At 41.5% G+C, this 10,112-nt stretch overlaps 1 pseudogene; it reads left to right on the forward strand.

Annotated features, from left to right (window-relative positions):
- The first annotated feature begins 7,167 nt into the window (after window positions 1-7,167).
- Window positions 7,168-8,884, forward strand: LOC107728229 (uncharacterized; annotated as a pseudogene).
- Window positions 8,885-10,112: the final 1,228 nt, after the last annotated feature.

The following is a 10,112-nucleotide window of genomic DNA, read 5'->3' on the forward strand; positions in this document are numbered from 1 at the left end:
TTTTATATAAGGTCTGTAGTCTCCTAGGCAAGGGATTTTTTTCATAGACAGTATACGCTTTGCAGTATAAATGCAGACAAAACTGTGAAACATTCTTTGCACATACTTTACATTTATTATTATATAAGTTCAAATGTGATGGATTCTCAGTTGTGAAACACCTAACATGTAAAAATTGTTTTTAAAAGTTGTAAATAAGACATAAAAGCGTACATTTTACAATAAACTATTTTCTAAGTCTTTTTACTTAACAATTTCACATTTAATTGTGTTCCCTATCGAACGGTCTCTCCCATTGCGTCGGTGACGCTATGGGGAAACTCCTGTTTACTCTGTTACTGAAGCCTGGTTTGTTCACGTTTGTGTAGCTGAACAAACCAATGGTGCTTTAGCCCACCAGAAGGGGAGGAGCCGACCACTATATAAGTCGGCTCAGAGCACCATTTCATCAGAATTTTTCTCCTTCAGCGACAAGATCATCTCTTTGTTGACTCTGCAATCAAGAAGCCGAAGAGGAGGAAGAAGCTCAGCCTGATGCTCACCGCCTTAGAAGAGCCCAGGCAGAGGAAGAAGGAAGAAGCCAGAAGCCTTCCCCTGCGGCCATCTGGCGCATTAAAAGAGCAAATTTCCTGGGACGTTGTTGCAAATATCGCAGCGCGAGTGTGTGCAGAATGGCGCAGTGAGTGCGTCGCCTGTCTGGGCAGCACCCACGCAGCGGCTGCACGCTCACTGAGATGCAATGCTCTCACTGAGAGCATGAGTCTTGACCTGCTCCGCTCGCAGATCGCCTTCTTCAACAAAGGTGGCCCTGCTCTCCCGTTTCTCCTCTCTCAGTGAGCTTGGAGAAAGAAATGGTGGAGTCATGGATCTGAGCAACCAGGCTTGAGTGATCTCACGTCAGCACAGTTCCTGTATGCTCACTCTCCCCGCAGCACTTTGATCTGCTGGTGTGTTTTACACGAGACGATCAGCACCCCTCGTTTACTTCGAGAGGTTCAATCTTTCTAGGCGGATGGAAGTAGAATGCTGTCACCAATGATTCTGTATCGCTGACAGCTTCACATTTGTGTGCACCGCTTGCCTGGGCCACACCCATGCTGAGGCTGCGCTCACTGAGACAGACTGCTTTCACTGTGAGAGCATGAGTCTGGCCCTGCTTCGCTCGCGGATCGCCTTCTTCAATGACGGCGACCCTGCCCTTCCCGCTCTCACGTTTCTCCCCTCTCAGCTGCCTCGGAGGAAGAAAAGATGAACTCACGGGTTGAGTGATCTCACACCGGCACAGGTCCCACGTGTTTTACTCTCCCCGCAGCACTTTGATCCGCCAGTGTGTTTTACATGTGAAGATCAGCACCCCTCATCTGCATTGAGCGGTTTGATCTTTTAGGCGGATCAGAGTACAATGCTGCCACCAATGATCTATATCACTGACAGCTTCACATTTGTGGACGCCGGTTGCCTGGGCCACACCCACGCTGAGGCTGTGCACACTGAGACAGACTGCTTTCACTGTGAGAGCATGAGTCTCGCTCTGCTTCGCTGTCGGATCACCTTCTTCAATGACCCTGACCCTGATTTGGCATCCCCTGCCAGAGCTGTGGAGCCTTCATGTTGGCCCCTCGACGGGAGACTTTTTAGAGGCTAGAGCACCGTCTACAAGACGCCTTTATGCCCTTAAATGATAAGTCTTCATTAACTGGTGTACAGCATGGAACCTGGCTCGTCATCTTGTGGCCAGTCCCACGTGCTAATCTTCCAACAAGAGATGTTGGATAAGGGGCACACCCTTCCATGCTCAAAGTCTATGTGGCAGCCATCACGGCGAATCATTCTCTCATGGCTGGCCAGTCAGTCGGCAGAAACTACCTAGTCGTTAAGTTTCTGAGGGGAGCTCGTAGATTTAATCCACCTCGCCCTCATACTGTGCCGACTTGGGACTGTCTATAGTCCTCAGGGCTCTACAGGGCCCTCCCTTTGAGCCGCGGTCAAGCGGGTGGGTGACTTGCAAGCACTGTCTTGAGTTTGGGCCTAACGACTGTAGAGCCTTCCTCAAACCGAGACACAGCTATGTGCCGAAAGTGCTCTCCACTCCATTCAGAGCTCAAGTTATCACCCTTCTAGCACTCCCCGTTGCAGATGGTGAGCAGGGTTCCAATACAGTCTGTCCAGTCTGGGCCCTTTGAGTGTATGTTGAGCGCTCTGACCTGTTCAGACACTCAGAGCAGCTCTTTGTATGCTTCAGAGGCTGCTCTAAAGGTCTGCCAGTCACGAAGCAGAGACACTCGCTGAATAGTGGATGCTATAGCCTTGGGTCACGCCTCAGCAGGCTTGCAGTGCCCTATAGGTGTGAGGGCTCACTCAACCAGAGGAATAGCCTCCTCCTGGGCTTAGTCCAGCGGGATTTCTATTGGTGAGATTTGTGCGGCCGCCGGCTGGTCGTCGCCATCTACCTTTGCCAGATTCTACAACTTGGACGTCCCTGCCCTTCAGGCAAGGATTTTGTCCACTTAAATTCTACCTAATCCCCTTGCAAGTGGCTAGAGCACCGATGGTTTGTGCAGCTACACAATTGTGAACAAATCAGTCTTCAGTAACAGAGTAAACAGGAGTTTCCGTATAGTGTCAGCGACGCAACGTTACGTTACGCAAGGAACCGAGGTTACGTTAGTAACGGAGAGTTACCTACTAAATCTTTGTAATAATTTGTGAAATTTTCTTCAATTTAAGAGTGATTTTTTTTTTCAAAGTAAATCCTTCATTTTTTTCAGTGAAGCAAACTTTGAATGTACTTCACATTATCTGGGTCACTACATGTTATTTTGTGTCATATATAAATAGGCTATGCCTTTGTGTATATAAATGTGCATCTCTAAATGTTTTGATTTAATGGTTTATTTTTGTTTTAAGGACTATGCAACATTTACTACACATGTAGATTAGATAAATTCACATTGCTGGTGTCATTCAGAGAAAGCTTTTTAGATCCCACTGGTCACATTGACGTACTGAACTGAACAACTGCTGCTTAATTGGAGTCACAAGCAGAACAGCTGGTGTCCCTCCATTCACTCTAATCTCTAAAACAAGACAGAGGTGATGCAAACCCCATTATATTCCACTCATAATGTCATCTGAGAATTAAGTCATCCACAACTCTGACCAAGATCCCCACATGAAGAGAGGGGCTAATAAGTCTTTTCTAGAGCTTCATAAGTCTAAAACATGTTTCAATTCATGAATTTAAATAGGAATTTAAATTGAATTTTCCACGTGCTACACAGGGTGTTAAAATTTAACTGGAATAATAGAAATATGAAGGAAAAATATTATAAAAAAATAAAATTAAATTAAATAAAAATTTTTGTTACACATTTAGTTAAGCACAATACCTATGTGTAATATAAAATCTGTCATCAGCAAGATGAATGTATCTTATTACACAACAGTTCTTTCTGGTCCTCGAATCTGATTGGCTGATAAGAGTGCGATATTAGAGTAACAGAACTCCTCAGACCGTTTCACCGTTTGTATAACTCCGCTTGCAGTATTTCTCACACTGAGTGTCATGGCGGATGCTCAAATTGACTACAATATTAAAAATATTACTGTTTATATATTAACATATTAATGTAATTGTTTATATGTATAAAAATATTAATGTACTTGTTTAGACTTTAAATATGTGGTTTGTTAATAAAGATAACGTCTTTTTGAAAATTTGCTTCAATGTTTTCGGAGATGTGAGCTCCATGGAGTCAGCCCTCATGAACCCGCCGAGAGCATCCTCACCTCAGCCTGATTTTCTTGAATTTGCCGCTGGCTCTGATGTCTCTATAGTGGTTAAACATGAGATATAATTTGTTTTGGGTAAATCTAATGGGGCAGTCTTTGGTCTCATTCATCTATTATTTGTTCCAAAGCATATAGTTTTGGCTGAGGGCAAAATCTCATCACGTTGTATTTTATGTAACTTCAAATCAGAGCGCTGCCTTTGTACTTTTGACTGAATTGCTTAGCAGCTTTTATGATGAGTGTGTGTTCATGATGGTGATTTTAGTTACATTGTTCCGCCATTAGATGACGACAAGAGACAGTTATTATGAGTGAGCCAGCTGTAAAGACTTTTATATTGAAAGAGACTGAATTAAATACTGTTGTAAACAAGTAAGTTATTTTTACTTTCAACAACTTAGTAAGAGGCAGTTAACAAATGCACTGAGCAGCGCTGTCATCGGAAATCACCCTTAACAGATGACAGGAGAATACGAAAAAGATATCGTTTTCCTCAGTGGACATTCAAACAAATGTTTTATTGTGAATATGAGATTGAGCTGAAGAATGAATGCTGAATCAGATGCAGGTAATCACACTCTCTCAGTCCATCTCTCTCTACTCGACTCCACATAATACTGCTTTTAATACAGTAAAACAATAAGCTTTTAATGAAGCAACTCAGCGTTCCTTCGTTACTAATTCTAAAGTGACATTCTCGGATTAGTAACGGAGGCTTGAGCTCAGCTGTTAAACTTTCAAACTGAGATTTGAATCTGTGGCGGAAGGAAGCAGTTCCGCACAAAAGAGGGTTTTTAAAAACACTCCGTTGTTGTTTCATATTCATTTACACACTCGTGCCGTCGAACTGTTGTATAGACGCAATATCACACTTGTAGTCGTGATATATGACTGTATATCGGCACACTGTGATTACCTACGGTGATTACCTTCTACGGCCGAATCACAGCAGTGCCGATATACAGCCATATCTCACGTCTACTCGTGTGATATTGCTCATGTAGCTTTCACATAAACTTACAAGAATAATAAGATTTCATTTGTAAATATCATCTAAATCTCAAAATATTAGTTATGCAGTCACTAATTTTATCCCTTAAAACTCCAAATTTAAACGCTTTTCCCCAATGAAAATAATTTCTTCATGTCTTAAAATATCTTGAATATAGACCCACAAACCCCATTTAGTTTTTGCAGAGCCATTATGCCAACTAGTCCCCACCTCTACTCAGTCACAGCAGCTCAGACCTCCTCCACTTTCACTTAGTTAACTGTAGAGGTAAACTCTGCATAACCACGAGTGGTATTATTGGATAAATGGTTATTGGAGAGTGAATCCATGAGTGAATTTAATTTAAAAAACTGAATGGATTACAGCCTAGAAAGCAGACAAAGAGTGCTCTCCTTATAATCACTAAAATGAGCTGTCACTCATCTTAGTTTATCGTAATCTCACAACTAACACTGCTCAACTAATCTCTTATTTACATTGCGTCTACACTTTGTTATAAAGAGAGGATTCACTATTGTGTTCATGAAATCAACAGTTCCTTTTTGAGTCGTTCACTCGTCATTGTGACTATTTAGTCACTTTGGGGAAAACTCCTTTTCACCAAAATGCTGAAGCCTTATCGAAATTCTGCTCGGCCCTCCCCACCCACTATATAGCTTGGCGCTGAGCTCAAGGAGAATCCTTCTCCTTCACCCAGCTATGCTGTCTTCAAGAAGCCTCTTATCACTCACCGTTGAAGGTCTGCTCTTCAGAGGATGGTGCCTGGATTGCTGTTCCCTGCAGCGTTCCGGGGAGTTTGAATGACAAAAACTATGAAGAAAATCAATTGACATTTTCGTCAATGAATAAAAACGAGATGAAAATGTTAGGGAGGGACAGTTTGTGAAGAGATCCAGTCAGAACTAATATCCTGCATGGTTAGAAGGTTAGAGGCCAACATTTGAACTGTAACAGCTTATTGATGTATCCTCCTAGGGAGAGCCATCGAGGAGGGACACTAGGTCCGAGAGCCAATCTCGGGCTGGCCAGAACGGGGCTACTAGAAATAGACGGACCCCATCCCAGCGGACTCCCTCCAGAACTCCTGGGAGCAGAGCAATCGGGGAAAAGGTGTACAGACGCAGTCTCAACCACGTCTGTACCATGGTATCCAGTCCTAGAGGAACTGGTTGTTTGAGGCAGAACCAGAGTGGACAGTGTAAAGTGTCAAGACGCACACAGATCCACCGCCTGCTCCACCACTTCAGGGTGCAGCCTCCATTCCCCGGGCCTCAACCCCTGCCTCTACAGGATGTCTATATTTGCATCTGATTAATCATTTATCTGAGAGTAGGCACCTAATTTTTGAGTGAAAAAAGCATTATTTATGAATAATTTTCACAATATTAAATAAAAACTGATGAGAATTTGCACTGTTTATCAAACTAGTGTGCTTTAATGTTTAATCAGGGAGTTTGCTTTTATTTTGTACAAAATGGCACAAAGTCACTCTTGTGGTGTTCCCGTGCAAAAATGACCCGGCCTCAAAAAATTGCTTATAAATCACTCATTATGCTATATTATCACCAAATATTGTATTAAATATTTTAGTCAACTTATTTTCTTTCATTTAGGACTGGTTTTGTATTTATATTTGCATATGATTAATCGTAGACCTCATTTATCTGAGAGTAGGCACCTCATTATTTGAGTGAAAAAAATAATTATTTATGAATAATTTTCACAATATTAAATAAAAACTGATGAAAATTTGCACTGTTTATCAGACTAGTGTACTTTAATATTTAATCAGGGAGTTTGCTTTTAAATGCTTTTATTTTGTACAAAATGGCACAAAGCAAACTCCCTGATTAAACATTAAAGTACACTAGTGCGATGGGAAAGAATGAAAGTAATAGAAACTATTAGTGTTCAGGAGCATGGTGATCATGTACACATTCACATATGTACATGTGTGCTTCCAAACATAAAGGACTTGGACCTGTTAATGAGTGGATGCATATATACTCACGCTAACTCACACACACACACGTATACAAACTATTGGGAGTATTACAAGCTTTCTATTTCATCCTACCCTGAACTGCATCCAATATCATTTCATCAATCTGATAGTATAACTCTCTCTCTTTCTCTCTCTCTCACACACACACATGAACTGGCTTCACCCTGCTTCAAATTAATCTTTCTTTCATCTTCTTTCTTTCATCACACCTTCTAGACAATATATTATGACAATAGATTTTGAGGCTTTCATGTTCTCACAAAGCAGACAAAGGTTTACTGAAAAATGCTTTAGCACAAAGATAGACCATATAAATCCCTCACAGCACCTTGCTTGTCATTCAGTCTGTGTCAGCACAATGGCGAAGAAGCTGTTTTTACAAGAGGTTCTTGATCATATTACTGATCAAGAAAATAGCGAGGAAGAGACAACTGAAGATGAATCTTACAGTGAAGGCATGTTGCAAGATATATCAGAAGAGGAAGACATCACTGAGCAAGCTGCAAACCTTGCAACAACTGAAGAGGAGCAATTTTCTGATTGTGAGGGCCCAGCAGAAGTTGATATAACATTCTGGTCGAAGGATGGAAAGTTGTCCTGGTCTTCATGCCCACCTGAGAAGAAAGGCAGGTTATCTGCAGAAAATGTCCTGAGGAAGACACCAGGGTTGACAAAATATGCCACATCTCGCATTGAAGACATAAAATTGTGCTTCAACCTGTTTCTGACAGATCCCTTTGAAAGCATAGTCATATCCATGACGAATCTGGAGGGAAGATGAGTCTTCAAAGAAAACTGGAATGAGGTAGATCGAACAGACATAGAGGCATACATGGGTCTTTTGATTTTGTGTGGGGTCTACAGGTCCAGAAATGAAAGCATTGTCAGTTAATGGGATGCAGAAACAGGCCGGGCAATTTTTCGTGCCACTATGTCCCAACAGACAGATATCACGGGTGATCCGCTTTGACAATCGAGAGAACACCATCGATGAGACAAGCTCGCACCGATTTGCGAACTCTGGGACAAGTGGGTGGAGAGGCTACCGCTCATCTATAACCCAAGCCCAGTGGTGACAGTCGATGAGCGCTTAGTTGCTTTCAGGAGACGCTGCCCTTTTAGGCAGTATATCCCCAAGAACCCTGCCAAATACGGGATAAAGGTCTGGACCGTGTGTGACGCAAAAAACAGTTATGCGTGCAACATGCAAGTGTATACAGGGAAAACGTCGAGTGGTGTTCCAGAAAAGAAACCGGGCAAGAGAGTAGTCCTTGAAGTGACAGCAGGTCTGCAAGGACATAAAGTTGTATGTGACAATTTTTTCACGTCCTATGACCGTGGCGCAGAACTACTGAAAAAAAAAAATCACCATGGTGGGGACTGTCAGAAAGAACAAGCCTGAGCTTCCTCCTGCGCTAGTGACCAACAAGGACAGGGATGTTTTTTCGTCCAAGTTCGCCTTCACCAACACACATGCACTTGTGTCGTACTGCCCAAAGAAACAAAAAAATGTCCTGCTGATGACCACTCTGCACAAGGATGCCTCTGTGAGTACCAGGGAGGACAAGAAGCCAGAAGTCATCCTGTTCTATAATAAAAACTAGGGGGGCGTCGATAATCTCGATAAGGTATGAAACTTAGACTGTTAACTGCTTTTTCCATTGCCTAATTGTTTTATGTGGTCAATAAAAATATATATATGCTTTCTGTTCAAAACATTGTTTTCCAGTAGAACTTGTAAACTATACAGAGTCTGTTTTTGTAAATATGTAAATATGGTTTTAGGTGTGATAAACTGCAGAAAATCTGAAATGATTTGTGTTACATTGCCAGTGATTCTTTTGTCTTTTTTGTAGGTTACTGGCACATACACTTGCAAGAGAAAAACGGCACGATGGCCCATGGTGTTGTTTTTCAACATCATTGATGTGTCAGCCTACAATGCTTTTGTAGCATGGATGATGGTGAACCCAGGATGGAAAGAGGGGAAAACCTTCAAGAGGCGGCTATTCCTAGAAGAGCTGGGAAAATCCATGGTGACCCCCCTCATACAGAGGCGCCAACATTTATCTTAAGCACTGCCCTCTGCTACACTGGTGAAAGACATACAAACACCAGGGCCTTCAACTGTCACAGGCCGAGGGGAGAAAAGTAAGAGATGTGCCTTTTGTTCCAAAAAAGATTTGAAAAAAGCAGGGTCTGTTTCAAATGCGGAGCAAGCATTTGCAAGGCACATGCAAAATCTGTCAGTCATGTGCATAAGTTCACAAAATGACCAGTTGCAAGGCACATACATGGGGGGCACATACCATGAAATGTTCTCTATATGGCAGTGCTGTTTTTTCATGTCACAGTGGTCAAATTTGTTGTTGCATGACAGTGACAGTGTGTTGTTTTTTTGTGACAGTATAAATATTGGTTTGTTGTTCCATGAAATGTTCTCTATATAAGAGTCTTAATGCGCTCTTTCTCGCATGTCACAATGTTCAGATTTGACAGGGAACAGCAAAAGTGTTACTTTGTGCCCCTTTTCAAAAAAAAAAAAGCATTTCAAAATAAAGGTCCTGTTTTTTGTGATCTTTCCCATTCACTCTGAATGGCCAGTCATTTTTGGCCCCGGGGAACACCACAAGTGTGACTTTGTGCAATTTTGTACAAAATAAAAGCCTTTTTTCACTCAAAAAATGAGGTGCCTACTCTCAGATAAATGAGGTCTACGATTAATCAGATGCAAATATAAATAAAACAAAAACAGTCCTAAATGAAAGAAAAGAAGTTGACAAAAAGATTGAATCCAACATTTGGTGATAATATCGCATAATGAGTGATTTATAAGCTATTTTTGAGGCCGGGTCATTTTTGCCCAGGAACATCACAAGTGTTATAGGATTTTGAATTATTTTGAATAATAATAATAATAATTGAATAATTATATATATATATATAGGGTTTTTTTGTGTGTGTATTAAGACTGTCCTTAAAGTACCCAAATCCCATAATGAACATATTTATGATGGATAGGAACAGTGAGCCAGACCTTATCACCCAATGTCACTGCCTGACCTCACTAATGCTCTAGTGATATTTAATAATAAGGACTGATCCCTCCCTTCGCTGTTAATGATTTCACTCTTCTGAGATGGCTTTCCACTATGTTGGAACATAGATGGAAAGATTTACACACAAAAGTATTAGGGAAGCCAAGCAATGACTTTGAGCATTGGGGTCTAGCAGTCAAGTACTTTAGTACTGGACTCAGTAAAACATTTCTAGATGGGGTTAAATGACTGAAAAAAAGGTCTG

Source organism: Sinocyclocheilus rhinocerous, unplaced genomic scaffold (genome assembly GCF_001515625.1).
Source record: "Sinocyclocheilus rhinocerous isolate Xijiao unplaced genomic scaffold, SAMN03320098_v1.1 scaffold1364, whole genome shotgun sequence".
Classification (NCBI taxonomy): Eukaryota; Metazoa; Chordata; class Actinopteri; order Cypriniformes; family Cyprinidae; genus Sinocyclocheilus; species Sinocyclocheilus rhinocerous.